This window comes from Oncorhynchus tshawytscha, linkage group LG05, assembly GCF_018296145.1.
Source record: "Oncorhynchus tshawytscha isolate Ot180627B linkage group LG05, Otsh_v2.0, whole genome shotgun sequence".
Classification (NCBI taxonomy): Eukaryota; Metazoa; Chordata; class Actinopteri; order Salmoniformes; family Salmonidae; genus Oncorhynchus; species Oncorhynchus tshawytscha.
Genome location: NC_056433.1, coordinates 32408121 through 32424152, shown reverse-complemented (window position 1 = coordinate 32424152; position 16032 = coordinate 32408121). Strand labels below are relative to the sequence as shown.

At 44.7% G+C, this 16032-nt stretch overlaps 1 protein-coding gene across 1 annotated transcript in view; it reads right to left on the bottom strand.

The window, feature by feature from the left end:
• LOC112250497 (leucine-rich repeat and fibronectin type-III domain-containing protein 2-like) overlaps positions 1-16032 on the bottom strand; it is a 155897-nt gene that overhangs the window by 68894 nt on the left and 70971 nt on the right. Inside the window, exon 3 of the mRNA XM_024420692.2 lies at positions 4883-4996. The gene's annotated coding sequence lies outside the window, so the exon portion shown is untranslated. The remainder of the gene's footprint in view (positions 1-4882; positions 4997-16032) is intronic.

Genomic DNA, 16032 nt, shown 5'->3' with positions numbered 1-16032 from the left:
AGGTATAAGAGGATTTCGATTCATTCACCCCTTAAAACCCTTGACTGCTCAAACTCATCAACACACACTCATCTATCAGTATTTGAATTCCATCTGTATAAATATGCAGAACATTCTTTGAACACAGTTAGTTTTCGACTAACGACACAAGCTAATGGTCGCTTTTTTCTTTAGCCTATATTGAAAGGAGGATTCTGCTTTCCCATTAAGTGGCTAATGTTCCATAAGATTGACAGATCATCACATTTGCACAGCTATTTTTGCTTCTGTGATGGGCCATCGTGCAAGATAAACAAAGTGCAATGCAGAATCTTACACACAGGAAGAGAACTTGATCTCTCAGCCTCTTAGCAGCCACATCTGCTTAAGGGACAGATCAACATTTACTGGGGAAGAAGGGTGGTCCAAACTAAGGGAGGGTTGTCAAACTTTCTTTTTTTTTTGCTTCGGGGAGGGTTATGTGGTTTTTGGGTTGGCACAGGGGAGGGTAGTGCGTTTTTTCCCCTGCTTTATATTTGCTCTTCTGCTTTTATTTTCACTATAAACTATGGCTTGAATTACTTTTGACATTACCCTACAAAAACATAGAAATGTTTGGTATGGTGTGGCTATTATTAAGCTTTAGTTACTGCAGGCCTATGATACAAAGGCAGTGCGCCAAGGCGCTCCAACTGACTCCGACTGTTCAACTTGAGGTGAGGAAGAATGTTTCAGGCCTACCAGAGCTACTCCTATAATCTAACAATATAATGCTTATCTTTATACAAAATATTTGAATAAAAAATCTCTGACAGCTGAAATGTAATGTGGACAATTATTGTTTTAAGAAAGTACCCCCCTAAAAAGGCTATACCTAGCTAGATATACCCTAAAGACTCTGGCAAGTGCGCAAGTCCAGTGTTACTTTGATTATGCCGGCACATCATGGTTCACCAGCAGCCCCAAACATCTAAATAATAAGCCTCCAGCCAAACAAGCTTGTAAGAATTGTACTTAAACTCCCCCCCCATATTCATCTGGAGGTTATTTCTGTGTCAGTATCTATGTAATGTGTCTGTATCTCTGTAATTGTGTATATTTGTATGTAAAACATAGGGACCACAATGGAAATAAGTCCCCGACTTTATTGTGCAATCCTGGTCACTATAAAAAATATTTGTGTATGTATTGTTTTTTAATTAACGGACAAATAAAATCTATCAATCAATCAATCTAAGCTGTGCAGCGGCCAATTGATAAATGGAAAGAGACATCTATTACAAAACTCTAAAGAGTTTAATAACATTTGGATATTGTCAAGCCAAGCCTTCAATACTGGGTAAGCCTACAAGGAAGGGACAGATGTATTTTCTGTTTGTCAAGACTGACAAAGTCAATTTATTGTGGTGTTGAAAACACAAACCATGAAATTGAAGTACTCGAAGTCGGTATGCTTTGTTTATTGGTTGCGTGGTCCATTGGTACAGAAACATTGGCACAGAAATTCGTTGCATATATTTTATAATTATAAATAGGGCATCAAAATGTTGAAAATCTGATTTTCCCCTAGCTAAACATTGTCTGCAGCTGGCTCTGATTGTATTGTAATGAAACAGGCAGGGAGTGTGAGCTAGTCTGTGGTGGTCGGCGAACCCACAACCTTCTGGCCTGTAAACTTGTGTGGCATTGACTGTGCCAGAAAAGCATGCTGAAGTGGCAAAGTCGATATCCACATTTATAAACAGAGGGTAGTTACATGTATTGTTATTTGTGGTCGTAGACATTAGTTTGAGTTAATTTTATGAGGGGGAGGGTGTTCAATTTATTTTAAAGTACAAGGGGAGGGTAATGTGACAATATTTGTAACGTTGGGGAGGGGAGCACATTTTTTTTAATGACACGTACATTTGGATCTGTCCCTAATCTCTCATGGCCAGACTGCGTAAATCGAGCATCTGACCAAATTACACCAGATTTTAGTTCTGTGAAATGAACATCTGCTAGGTATTTCTCACCTCATCCAGAGCCAAATCCTTTGACTTTCAAATGATGAGATCTGAATGACTTCTACCTATTCCATAGAGAGAGATGGAGATAAATGGAGAGAACTCTGCTCCAAACACAGGGCCGGTAATTAGTCAGCTGGCGAAAGAGAAATGGCTGCCAAGTGAGTCAGACTATCTTGGCCGTACTGTATCTCATTCTTAAAAATCACCAGAAGCTTTGCTTCAGAATGCTTTGCTACAACATGGATTGATTTAGAGAGATCATTGCTAATAATAATAGTAATATCTACAGGGAACACTTTGGTATGGTGAAATATGCTATCTAATGACCAACCTTTAAATACGCTGATCAGGAGTGTGTGGGTTTCACAAGCTATCACCAGTTCCCTTAATCAATGACTTCTGTTTAACCTAATGAGCATAGTTAGAATAACAAATGTTGTATTCGGGAAATATTGGACCTCTGTTTACGAGGTGGCAAGCTGTTTTTGATGTGGCTTGAATGTATGGTTGTTCTAATTCCCCAAAGAGCCAGCGTAGAAATGAACACTCTCCAGATCATAAATTCAACATTAGTAATTTATTCCCCGGCCTCCATCAGAACACTAATGAGGAAAACAAGGCATATTCAGAATTTTATACAGCAGGGGTATTTAACTCTTACCCTACGACAGGAATCATCAACTAGATTCAACCGCGGGCCAATTTTTTCTGGAGCGGATGGTCGGGGGGCCAGAACACAAATTTACACTGGCTATCTACTCCGATTTCAGGGAACTTTCGTCTGAGTGTGCCAGAACGCAGAATAACTGATGAATTTACGAATGTGCAACACTCGTTGAATATGACTGGTGTCAGTAAACGTCTGCAAATATTATTTTTCTTCAATTGTTGCCAGCAGCACAGTTACAGTCACCAGCACTCTGGATAACATGACAAGAGCCAAATAAAGGCGAGTAAAATGGTTAAAGTGAGGTGTTCTCTCTTTTGTGTCTGGAAGTAGCGTGCAAGCTAGCCAACTTTACCCAGTTAGCTTGGGTGCTTGACTGCCGTTGTGAGGTCAGAACGCTTGGATCAACTCTACTCCTTGGCCCGAGCGTCCAGTGTGCACTCTGAACGCTCCAAGTGTGAAATGTTCCGAATTTACAAACGGACAATCTGACAAAGCTCTGAATTTACTAATGCCCATGAATTTATGAACTCACACATAATTACAAATCATTTGTAGACATAAAATTGACTGCAAATTGACCACAGATATAGTTTTTGACTGAAAGACAATAATTTCAAACCTTGCTTACATTTGTATATAACACACAGAAATACGAGCCTTAGGTCATTAATATGGTCAAATCCGGAAACTATCATCTCGAAAACAAGATGTTTATTCTGTCAGTAAAATACGGAACCGTTCTGTATTTTATCTAACAGCTGGCATCCATAAGTCTAAATATTCCTGTTTCTCTCTATTATGAGTGGAAATAATTGGGGAAAGATTTCCAAAATGAAAATCAATTGGAGCTGATTTCCTGGTGTTTTGAAAGTCTTTTATGTCCAACAATGAACATAGCATTTCTTTTTACATGGGGGCCAAAGTAAACCCTGCGCAGGATGCCATTTGGAGAACACTGCCCTTTGAGGTCCGGAGCCTGCTGGTTTTCTGTTCTATCAGACAATTCATTTGCAACCACCTGATGTTTCAGGTCGAAATCAGTCCCTGATTAGAGGAGAACAATGAAAAAATGCAGTGGAACTGGCTGTGAGCTCCAGATTTGAGATTGAGTGACATACAGTGTCCTTAAAGTTACAGCTAGCATGACAAAGAGGTTTATCAATATTTTTGAAGTATTTGGTTTTAAATATACTTAAGTATCAAAAGTGAAAGTAATTGCTAAAATATAAAATGATATATAATAGTAAAATGTAAAAGTAAAAGTAGAAATCATTTCAAATTCCTTATTTGAAGCAAACCTGACGGCACCATTTTCTTGTTTTTAATTTATTTACAGATAGCCAGGGGCACAGTCAGACATCATAATTTACAAATGAATCATGTGTTTAGTGAGTCCGCCAGATCAGAGGCTCTAGGGATAACCAGGGATGTTCTCTTGATAAGTTTGTAAATTACACAATTTTCCTGTCCAGCATTCAAAATGTAGCGAGTACTTTTGGATGTCAAAATGTATGGAGTAAAAGTAGATCATTTTCTTTAGGAATGTAATGAAGTAAAAGTAAAAGTTGTCAAAATATAAATAGTCAGTGAAGTACAGATATACCCCAAAAAACGACTTAAGTAGTACTTTCAAGTATTTTTTCTTAAGTACTTTACACAACTGCTCCAGAGCAAGTATTTCCTAGATACAAATAGGTTTGAAACGTTCATCCCCCACATATCACAGAGGAGAAGAAATTCTAGTGCTGACATTTTGTGGACAGTTTTACACCATCCTAAGAGTCCTAAGACCACATTCTACTCCTTCACATGTAGACCTTCAGAGGCCCAACACTGAAACATTTATCTTAAATAAAAGGCAATCAATGGTGATTTTCTCTCCGCCAACCGGATTAAACATAACTTCCTGGAAAGCCATCTCCAGGCGCTAAACAGCACTAAGAGGCTGAATTTAAAAGGCGATTCCTCTTGGCGGACACACAGAGGTGTGGATTCTGCCTCCTCTCATCGGATGCTATTTATATCTGCTGTATGTGATCATTCTCCCAGTGGCCACAATCAGACCGCATGAGGAGGTGTGAGCTATTCTAAAGGGATAGAGGATTGTATAGAGGCGTGTGTGTGTGTGTGTGTGTGTGTGTGTGTGTGTGTGTGTGCATGAATGCATGTGTTCGTGTGTGTGTGTGTGTCCCAGTGAGAGATGGATATAGGATGTAAGACTCACAGCGACCAGGCTATGGATAATCAGGTGGAAGATTCTCCTTGGGTCAGGCTTCCATAATTTTCACCTCAGCAAAAGCCTTATTCCTGAGCTCATTCTGACCATCATAAGACCGTCCTGTAGGAAAGAGAGAGAAGGTAAACACAGTTTAAACATCAAATCCACCTCAGAACTTCATGAAATCAAAATCATCCCTCGATTACAAAAGTAAGGTTCTGTGAGTTGCTTCCTCAGTGAGAGGATCTCAGCGTTGACTGTTTTGCCCTAGAGCAAGCCTCCGGGTGTCAGTCTGCTAGATGTGTACACAGTGAGCTACAACAAGAAGGTGAGCTAGACTGACGAGACCATGACTGACAAATTCATGATCCTCATCCATATAGTATGACTACGTATCTGACTTTGGGACGAGCTCGTTCCTTTGCTCAAGGTCACAACACTCTACCGCCTCTCCTGTCCCTTATAGATGGGTTTCTCTCATGAGCGCTGTGACTGGCGCACATCTTACACCAGATGCTATTAGCGAGCTTTGGTGTTAGCACGAGGCAGCATCATCCGTCAGAGGGTCAGACAGGCCATGATTCACCACACAGCAGTGACAACAACAACAACAACAACAACAATGGTAAACTGAACCTATCACTCACTCTTTAGTACTCTTTAGGTCCACAAACCACTTACTTAACATTAATATACTGCCTACTGTACTGCCTGCTGTACTGCCTACTGCAATGATAGCATCCGCTAGTTATCGATGGGCTTGTGGATTGCACAACTGTTTTGGATGGTGAACTTGTCTACTGGGCCTAAAAGGATATCATGATGCATGATGGTTCCAATATGTCCATTCTTATATCCAATTACATAATCATACATTCTGGGAGGCTCATGTCCCCATAATACACTTTGACATCAGCCATGTACTGTATAGGGCTGTGGCTACCATGAAATGTTGTCAGCCGGTTATTGTCATGCTGCCGGACTTATGGTAATTTACCATTAATTAACATAAACAGGTTTAGCATCACCAGGCCTCCATGCATACAAGCCGCTGATGCGCGCCTTTGAAATAAATAAATAAATCAGTCAATTTCATTTACACCATCACAATAAACCTACTATTTATTTCCGTAAGATCTAAAGAAACATTACGATATGAAGAGAATGTATTTCAGAAGAACAGAATATGAGTTGGTCTACTGTATGTTATCTGGCTATGCTCCATGCCATAGGCTGTAGGCTCATTCATTTAGCTGACAACATATGCTTATAAGTCCGTAACATTATTTTATATTATATGATTTTATAGTAAGAAGGATACAATTGAACTTAGCTGAATAAAAACAAAATTATATTTTCCTCATTACAGTTACAGTGCGAGTGTGCATATGAAGTGGCTGTTGAACATAATAGTGATCGTTTGAAACATCCTCGATTTAGAGTAATTGGCAACTTTAGCTGTGAATGATTCAAACCTTAGAAATCACAACATATATGGGCTGCATGACACGACGACAGGCTGTGGATGATTTGAGAAAGTAGCTAAAAAAGCTTGCTCTCTGTGTCTTGCCTCAGGCTGCACAGCTGTTCTTTCATCAAGTGATCCTCTTGTCTTTACTAACATGTCAAATGAGTTTAGATTTAGATTTAGAACAACAAAAAATACATGTCAACTGTATTCACTCTATCAGCCTAGCGAATGGAGGCTGTGCGCTTTCGCACTGGTCTATTTTGTAGATTAGGGCTACTTCAGTTTTATAAAGGATCATCAGTGGTGTAAAGTACGTAAGTAAAAATACTCTAAAGTACTACTTAAGTAGTGTTTGGGATATCTGTGTTTTACTTGACTATTTATATTTTTGACAACTTTTACTTTTTATTCACTACATTTCTTAAGAAAATGATGCACTTTTTAGTCCGTACATTTTCGGACACCTAAAAGTACTTCTAACATTTTGAATGCTAAGCAGGACAGAAATGGTCAATTTCACGCTCTTATCAAGAGAACCTCCCTGGTCAACACTACAGCCTCTGATCTGGTGGATTTACTAAACACAATGCTTTGTTTCTGAGAGATATCTGAGTGTTGGAGTGTGCCCCTGGCTATCCGTAATTTTTGTAAAACACGACAATTGTGGCATCTGGTTTGTTTAATATAAGGAATTTGAAATTATTTATACTTTTACTTTTACTTTTGATACTTAAGTAAGTTTTTGCAATTACATTTACTTTTCATATTTAATATTTAACCAAATATTTTTAGACTTTCACTTTTACTTGAGTCATTTCCTATTAAGGTATCTTTACTTTTACTCAAGTATGATAATTGTGTACAATTTTCCACCACTGTGGATCATGTGCTAAGTATGCAACTGAGAAATAAATATAAAAACACTTATTTCACTCCACACATCAAACACTGTTTAAGGAGCATGCTCTCGCTGCCCGACAGGTGATATTCCGCCCAAACTCTGCATGCCATGGGCTCTCCAACCTTGCTCTTGCAGCTTCCCAGTGCTTAAGTTGGGAGATCTCTTTGGGAACATCAATAGTAGTATGTTTTAGCACTGAAAATATATTTAACTAAACTTTTTACAGCTTGTCTTCGCGCTCAAGAATGAAATAAAGGAGATAGAGGAGGAGAAAGAAACACATGGCGGTGAGATATTCTGTATAGCTGAAGGTAATGTGTCACTCAATTCATTATTAAAATCAAATCAAATGTTATTTGTCACATACACATGGTTAGCAGATGTTAATGCGAGTGCAGCGAAATGCTTGTGCTTCTAGTTCCGACAATGCAGTAATAACCAACGAGTAATCTAACCTAACAATTCCACAACTACTATCTTATACACACAAGTGTAAAGGGATAAAGAATATGTTCATAAAGATATATGAATGAGTGATGGTACAGAACGGCATATCTTATTTACCTTTATTTAACCAGGCAAGTCAGTTAAGAACAAATTCTTATTTTCAATGACGGCCTAGGAACAGTGTGTTAACTGCCTGTTCAGGGGTAGATGTACAGTATATACATATGAGATGAGTAATGTAGGGTATGTAAACATAAAATGGCATAGTTTAAAGTGGCTAGTGATACATTTTTTACATCAATTTCCATTATTAAAGTGGCTGGAGTTGAGTCAGTATGTTGGCAGCAGCCACTCAATGTTAGTGGTGGCTGTTTAACAGTCAGATGGCCTTGAGATAGAAGCTGTTTTTCAGCCTCTCGGTCCCTGCTTTGATGCACCTGTACTGACCTCGCCTTCTGGATGATAGCAGGGTAAACAGGCAGTGGCTCGGGTGGCTGTTGTCCTTGATGATCTTTATGGCCTATATAAAGATCATATAAAACATTCCCTATTACTAGGCTATTCAAAATCAAATACAAATTCACTTATTGCAGGCTAACTGTAAGCAGCCCTGCACAATCAATGAACCAACTGTCACACCCTCATCTGTTTCAACCGGCTTTATGATTGTCTACACCCCCCTCCAGATGTCGCCCATCCTCCACATTATCCCCTGTGTATTTATCCCCTGTGTATTTATACCTGTGTTTTCTGTTTGTCTGTTGCCAATTCATTTTGTTTCGTCAGGCCTACCAGCTTTTTCCCCTTATGCTCCTGTCTCTCGATTGTTCCGGTCTGGATTATTGACCTTTGCCTGCCCTGACCCTGAGCCTACCTACCGTCCTGTACCTTTGCCCCACCTATCTGGATTACTGACCTCTGCCTGCCCTTGACCTGCCTTTTGCCTGCCCCTGTTCGATTAATAAACTGTTGTTACTTCGACATTGTCTGCATCTGGGTCTTACCTGAAACATGATACCAACAGCATCGCCTAGGGCTATACGTTCTCTCCCAGACTAATGGATAGACATGTTCAAGCATAGCGTAAGGTAACCAGTCCATCCAGAATGTATAATAATAATAATACAGTTCACACTCAGGCAACACCTGAGTGTAGACATGATGGTAGGAACACTCATATCCTCAACACCGGGGCCCCACAAAGGTGTGTGCTCAGCCCCCTCCTGTACTCCCTCTTCACCCATGACTGCATGGCTACGTTTGCTGATGACTCAAAAGTGGTAGGCCTGGTTACCAACAACGACTAGAGAGCTGACAAGGAAGTTAAAGCCCTTGTGGAGTAGTGTCTGGAAAATAACCTCCCCCTCAACGTAAAAAAAACAAAGGAGCTGATCATGGACTACAGGAGACAGAAGAGGCAACAAGACATCACATTCACATCGATGGGGCCGCAGTGGAGAGATTCAAAAGCTTTAAGTTCGTCAGGTGGCTGAAGAATGTTCCCTGTATGTTTATTGGTAGCACCTGTTTGTGTTGATTAGTTGGGCTTCTTTAGACAGCCGGCCCGCCTGTTTGTTGTGCGGGATTATTCATTGTAACCTTCGGCTCTGTAGTAGAGGAACATGTTAGTTCCTGGTCGTGCATTTTTCAGTAGTCATTTTTCATTCCCTGTGTTTTGGGGCCGTTATTATTGTGAGCACCCTCTGGTGCGTTGGTGCAATTAAAGAGCACAGCATTGCACTCTCTGTCTCCTGCGTTTGACTCCACACCCACGACACCCGGAGCATTACAGAATCCCGCACCTAAAGATTGAATGGAGTCAGCAGGAGCAGCAGCCAACCCTCTCCCATCGATGGAGGAACGGGTTCTCCACCTTATTGACCACTACAGGTGTAGTCTCCGGGAGGACGTCCGCAGGGAGTTAGCGTGTCGGGACACCGCTCTGTCACTGGATGAGCTGATTGACATGTCTATTCGACTGGACAATCTGCTGGCTGCCCGCGGGCATTCGGAGAGGGTCCTGTGCGTTCCACCACCCAGCCCCTCCGCTCCCATTCCGATGGAGTTGTGAGGGGCTGTGCCGAGGGGTACCGGAGGAGGAGGCCTTCCCTGCACCAACTGTGGTCGGAGAGGACACACGTCTTATCGGTGCTGGGGGGTCCGTCTGGGAGTAGAGATGGCAGGCGGAATGCTTCTCGATCACCCCAGGTGAGTCAGCATCAAACTCACCCAGAACCCCTTGTTGGCCACATGTTTGTCTTAACTTTTTTCCTTCACTTTTTTCCCTCTTCCCAGCATAGGGCGCTAGTCGATTCAGGCGCAGCTGGGAACTTTATGGATCGCGGACTCGCCGTTAAGTCTCCTAGCTGCCCGAATATACTCCAGATTCTGGTGGTCGGTCCAGATGAGAAAGGGGTGCTTAGCCCCCTCAAGCCAGTGTCTCCACACCTTCAGAGCTCTAACCACCGCTAGCAACTCCCGGTCCCCCACATCATAGTTACGCTCCACTGGGCTGAGCTTCCTTGAGAAAAAAGCTCAGGGGCGGAGTTTTGGTGGCGTATCCGAGCGCTGTGATAGCACGGCACCCACCCCAGCCTCGGACACGTCCACCTCCACTATGAATGCTAGAGAGGGGTCCGGATGCGCCAAAACGGGTGCATCGGTGAACAGCGCCTTCAACTTGTTGAAAGCTCCGTCCGCCTCTGCTGACCACTGCAACCGCACTGGGCCCCCCTTCAGCAGTGAGGTAATGGGAGCCGCTATCTGGCCAAAACCCTGGATAAACCTCCGGTAGTAGTTGGCAAAACCCCAAAACCGCTGCACCTCTTTTACCGTGGTCGGAGTCGGCCAATTACGCACGGCCCTAATGCGGTTGCCCTCCATCACCACCCCCGAGGTGGAAATGCGATAACCCAGAAAGGAGACGGCTCGTTTAGAGAACACGCATTTCTCAGCCTTTACGTATAGGTCATGCTCCAGCAGTCTACCAAGCACCTTACGTACCAGAGACACATGCGCGGTGTGAGTGGCCGAGTAGATCAGAATGTCATCGATATAAACCACCACTCCCTGTCCGCACAGGTCCCTGAGAATTCCGTCTACGAAGGATTGGAAGATGGCTGGAGCATTCTTTAACCCATACGGTATGACGAGGTACTCATAGTGGCCTGATGTGGTACTAAATGCGGTTTTCCACTCGTCTCCTTTCCGAATACGCACCAGACTATACGCGCTCCTGAGATCCAGTTTTGTGAAGAACCGCGCTCCGTGAAATGATTCCACCGCCGTAGCGATGAGAGGTAGAGGGTAACTATACCCCACTGTGATGGCGTTTAGACCTCTATAATCAATACACGGACGCAAACCTCCCTCCTTTTTCCTCACAAAAAAGAAACTCGAGGAGACGGGTGAGATGGAGGGCTGAATGTACCCCTGTCCCAGCGACTCCGTGACATATGTCTCCATCGCCAACGTCTCCTCCTGGGACAACGGGTACACGTGACACGTGACTCTTGGGAAGCGCAGCGTTTACCTGGAGATCTATCGTACAATCCCTTCCCGGTCGATAAGGTGGTAATTTAGTCGCTTTCACTTTACTGAAAGCGATTGCCAAATCGGCATACTTGGGGGGAATGCACACGGTGGAACCCTGGTCTGGACTCTCCACCGACCGACGTGGCACCGATGGAAACTCCAAACACCTTCCAGAACACTCCTCTGACCACCCCTGGAGAACCCCCTGTCTCCACGAAATTTTAGGATTGTGCTGGGCCAGCCAGGGAATCCCCAGCACCACTGGAAACGCAGGCGAATCAATAATAAAAAGACTGATACGCTCCCTATGATTCCCCTGCGTCACCATGTTCAGTGGGACCGTGGTCTCCCTGACCATCCCTGACCCTAATGGCCGGCTATCTAGGGAGTGCACGGGAAAGGGAGAATCTATCGGCACAAGCGGAACCCCTAACTTTAACCCACTTCAGGCAAGGTGGGCCATATTCTTCACTCGGTTCCGGTTTACATTGTCGTATAGACCGGGCTCCCAGAACGTAAAGGCTGACGCACTGTCCCGTCTTTACACCACGGAGGATGGGTCCACCGAACCTACTCCCATCCTTCCCGCCTCTAAACTGGTAGCACCAGTGGTATGGGAGGTGGACTCGGACATCGAGAGGGCATTACGGGCGGAACCCGTGCCTCCTCAGTGTCCGGTGGGGCGTATGTACGTGCCGTTTGGTGTTCGGGACAAACTGATTCGGTGGGCTCACGTCCTACCCTCCTCGGGTCACCCTGGGGTGACGAGGACAGTGGGGAGCCTTCGGAGGAGGTATTGGTGGCCTACTTTGGCAAAGGACGTTAAGGGTTATGTTTCCTCCTGTTCGGTGTGCGCCCAGAGTAAGGCTCCTAGGCACCTTCCTAGAGGGAAGTTACAACCCCTCCCCGTTCCACAACGGCCATGGTCACATCTATCCGTTTCCTGACCGATCTTCCGCCGTCTCAGGGGAACACCACGGTTCTAGTGATTGTGGATCGGTTCTCTAAGTCCTGCCGTCTCCTCCCGTTGCCCGGTATCCCTACAGCCCTACAGACTGTGGAGGCATTATTCACCCATGTCTTTCGGCACTACGGTGTGCCAGAGAACATCGTTTCTGATCGGGGCCCCCAATTCACGTCCCGGGTCTGGAACGTTTGGGAGTCTCTGTCAGCCTGACCTCCGGTTATCACCCCGAGAGTAATGGGCAGGTGGAGAGAGTGAACCAGGAGGTGGGTAGGTTTCTGCAGTCGTATTGCCAGGATCGGCCAGGGGAGTGGGCACGATACATTCCCTGGGCGGAAATGGCCCAGAACTCACTACGCCACTCCTCTACTAACATGTCCCCTTTTCAGTGTGTGTTGGGGTACCAGCCGGTCCTGGCACCATGGCATCCGAGCCAGACCGAGGCTCCTGCGGTGGAGGAATGTGTACAGCGCTCCAAGGAGACCTGGAGGGCCGTCCAGGAATCTCTACAACAAGCGAGTGGACGGCAGAAGAGGAGTGCTGACCGCCACCGCAGTGAGGCCCCCGTGTTTGTACCGGGGGACAGGGTCTGGCTCTCGACCCGAAACCTACCCCTCCGCTTGCCCTGCTGGAAGCTGGGTCCGCAGTGTGTAGGGCCCTTTAAAGTCCTGAGGAGAATAAACGAGGTGTGTTATCGATTACAACTCCCTTCCTATTATCGTATTAACCCCTCGTTTCATGTGTCTCTCCTCAGGCCGGTGGTAGCTGGTCCCTTGCAGGACAGTGAGGTGCCGGAGGTCCCTCCCCCCCCTCTGGAAATCGAGGGGTCCCCGGCGTATACGATCCAGGCCATTCTGGACTCAAGACGCTGGGTGAGGGGCCTGCAGTACCTCATGGACTGGGAGGGGTACGGTCCGGAGGAGAGGTGCTGGGTACCGGTGGGGGACATCTTGGATCCATCCATGTTGAGGGATTTCCATCGCCTCCATCCGGATCGCCCTGCACCTCGTCCTCTGGGGTGACCTCGAGGCCGGCGTCAGGGGGGGTTACTGTCACGAGTCTGACCGAGGGTGGCTTCCCTTACCGGTCGGGTGGCGCTCGGCGCTCGTCGTCACCGGCCTATTAGCTGCCACTGATTGTCTTTCCTCCCCCTCCTTGTATGTTTATTGGTAGCACCTGTTTGTGTTGATTAGTTGGGCTTCTTTAGACAGCCGGCCCGCCTGTTTGTTGTGCGGGATTATTCATTGTAACCTTCGGCTCTGTAGTAGAGGAACGTGTTAGTTCCTGGTCGTGCATTTTTCAGTAGTCATTTTTCATTCCCTGTGTTTTGGGGCCGTTATTATTGTGAGCACCCTGTGGTGCTTTGGTGCAATTAAAGAGCACAGCATTGCACACTCTGTCTCCTGCGTTTGACTCCACACCCACGACACCCGGAGCATTACACCATGTCAAAATATACATAGGTGATATTTGCGTTCCAGTGAATCCAGAGACACAGAGACCCAAATAATCAAGGCAACAACATTATAGAAACGAGGACAGTGACAAATCATCACTTAGACCCTTAGGATCCACAGAGTGTCAGGAGTACAGCCAGAATGCCAATTTTTGTTTTAGTTTACTTATGATGTCACCTCCTCTCGGTGAAATTTGTGATCTATGGCTTCAAAGCACAGGGAGGAAGGTGAGCCATTGTTGGCTTCAATGCAGTGGATCGCAATAACATAGTCCGTGTTTTCATTTTGAATAGCAGCCTTATGTTCTGCAATGCGAAGTTTAAATGCTCATTTAGTTTGACCAATATACGCAGCCCCGCAGATGCATTTCAGCATGTATATGACATTTGTGGTGCTACAATTAATGAGGCTTTAGATTTTGCATTCTTTACCTGTTCTTGGGTGGTAAAAACTTCAGAATTGGTCGTATTGTCACAACATACACAGTGGCCGCATTTGTAATTGCCATTGGCTGGGCCTGGGAGTAAATTGTCATGCTACTTGGGTAGCTGTGTGCTATGTGTAACGGAATCGGCTAGATTGTGCGCATGGCCAAAAACAAATATGATGGGGCAATTTGGTGAATTTTTGAAGATGTTCCAGTGTTTCAAAACAATGGATTTGATGAGACTGGCACATGGGTTATACTCTATGGAAAAACACAAACGTGGGGGCGTTTTGTCCTGGTTTCTGTTTCTGACGTTCAGAAAAGGCCTGTTCAATGACACTCTTATCAAACCGCCATTGCAGGAAAGTAGTGCGCATATCATTAGCTTCACAGAGTATAACCCTTGTGCCGGTCGTGTCAAATCCATTGTATTCAAACACTGGAACATCCTCAAAAGAGACCCAAATCTACGTGAGTTCACAACATTTCCCCCTCGCATCTGTTTTTGCCATACGGCCAATCTAGCGGATTCTGTTATACACAGCGTGCAGCTACCCAAGAAGCTGACACTTGGCTCCCAGGCCCGCCCAAGGGCAATTACAAATGTACATTGTAACAATATGACCAATACTAAAGTTTTTTACCCGAGAACAGGAAAAGAATACAAAATACGAAGCTTTATTAATTCTAGCACCACAAATGCCATATATTTGCTCAAATGCATCTGCAAGGCTGCGCATATTGGTGTATTAGTATTGTATTTGTGATACAATATACAGCACTATTGGAGTTGGCAACTAGCATTTCACTGCACCTGCAATAACACCAGAAAATCTGTGTATGAGACTTGATTTGATTCTGAAAGTTCTAAAGGAACCTTTACTGAGCTTTCTGTCTGTCTGTCTGTCTGTCTGTCTGTCTGTCTGTCTGTCTGTCTGTCTGTCTGTCTGTCTGTCTGTCTGTCTGTCTGTCTGTCTGTCTGTCTGTCTGTCTGTCTGTCTGTCTGTCTGTCTGACTCATTTCAAGGTCTCCCAGCTCATTAAGTCGCTTTCTTTTTCCTTCCACCTGTATTGCCGCGGGGCTATGCTCAGTGCTCAGCCCCAGGTCGTTACAACACATCAATCGTCTTCATGTCACTCCACAAATGGACACGATTACTGTGACTGAGGAGCCCAGGTTATATGTGAATGGTGTGCGACTGTGCTCCTAATCAAAGTGACATGGCAATACTGCGAGGCAACACCCACGGACCGGCTGCACCAGCCAGTCAGCCGCCACAGCCAGGAGCAGATTCATCACCCGCCAACTGCCGCCTAGTTGACTGAGTCACCGCCGCTCAACTAGTGTTTTTCACGTAATAGCTTAGCTGTCAATCCCACAGAGAAACTGTAATGCACTGTACTGTGTGTGACCAGCAACATGGTGCAGTGAGTACTGTTGTGACACCTGTTGATAAAGGTTATATGGTGTCTAATGGTGTCATATATAACAGTGTCAGACTATTGACTGTGGATTCTCTATTGATTTTGCTTTTTTTATCCAGGACTAGCCTTAATCTGTGTCTGAGAAACCACCCAAAGTGTTTAGCTTCACTGTACTAGTATAAGAAAACAAACAGCACAACATAATCTCAGTGGACAGTTTATTAGGTACATCTAGTACCGTGATGGACCCCCTTTCCCTCCAGAACATCCTGAATTATTTGGGGCAAGGAAACGTTTCTCAGTTGGTATCAAGGGACCTAACGTGTGCCAAGTAAACCCTAGACACTGTCGTGCGTGAAAGCCCAGGAGGCTGGCTGTTTTTGAGATACTGGAACCGGCGCACCTGGCACTGACGATTATACCACGCTCAAAGTCTGTTTCACCCATTCTAATGTTCAATCGAACAGTAACTGAATGCCTCAATGCAGGTCTGCCTGCTTTATATAGAAAGCTGTGACCACGTGACTCACT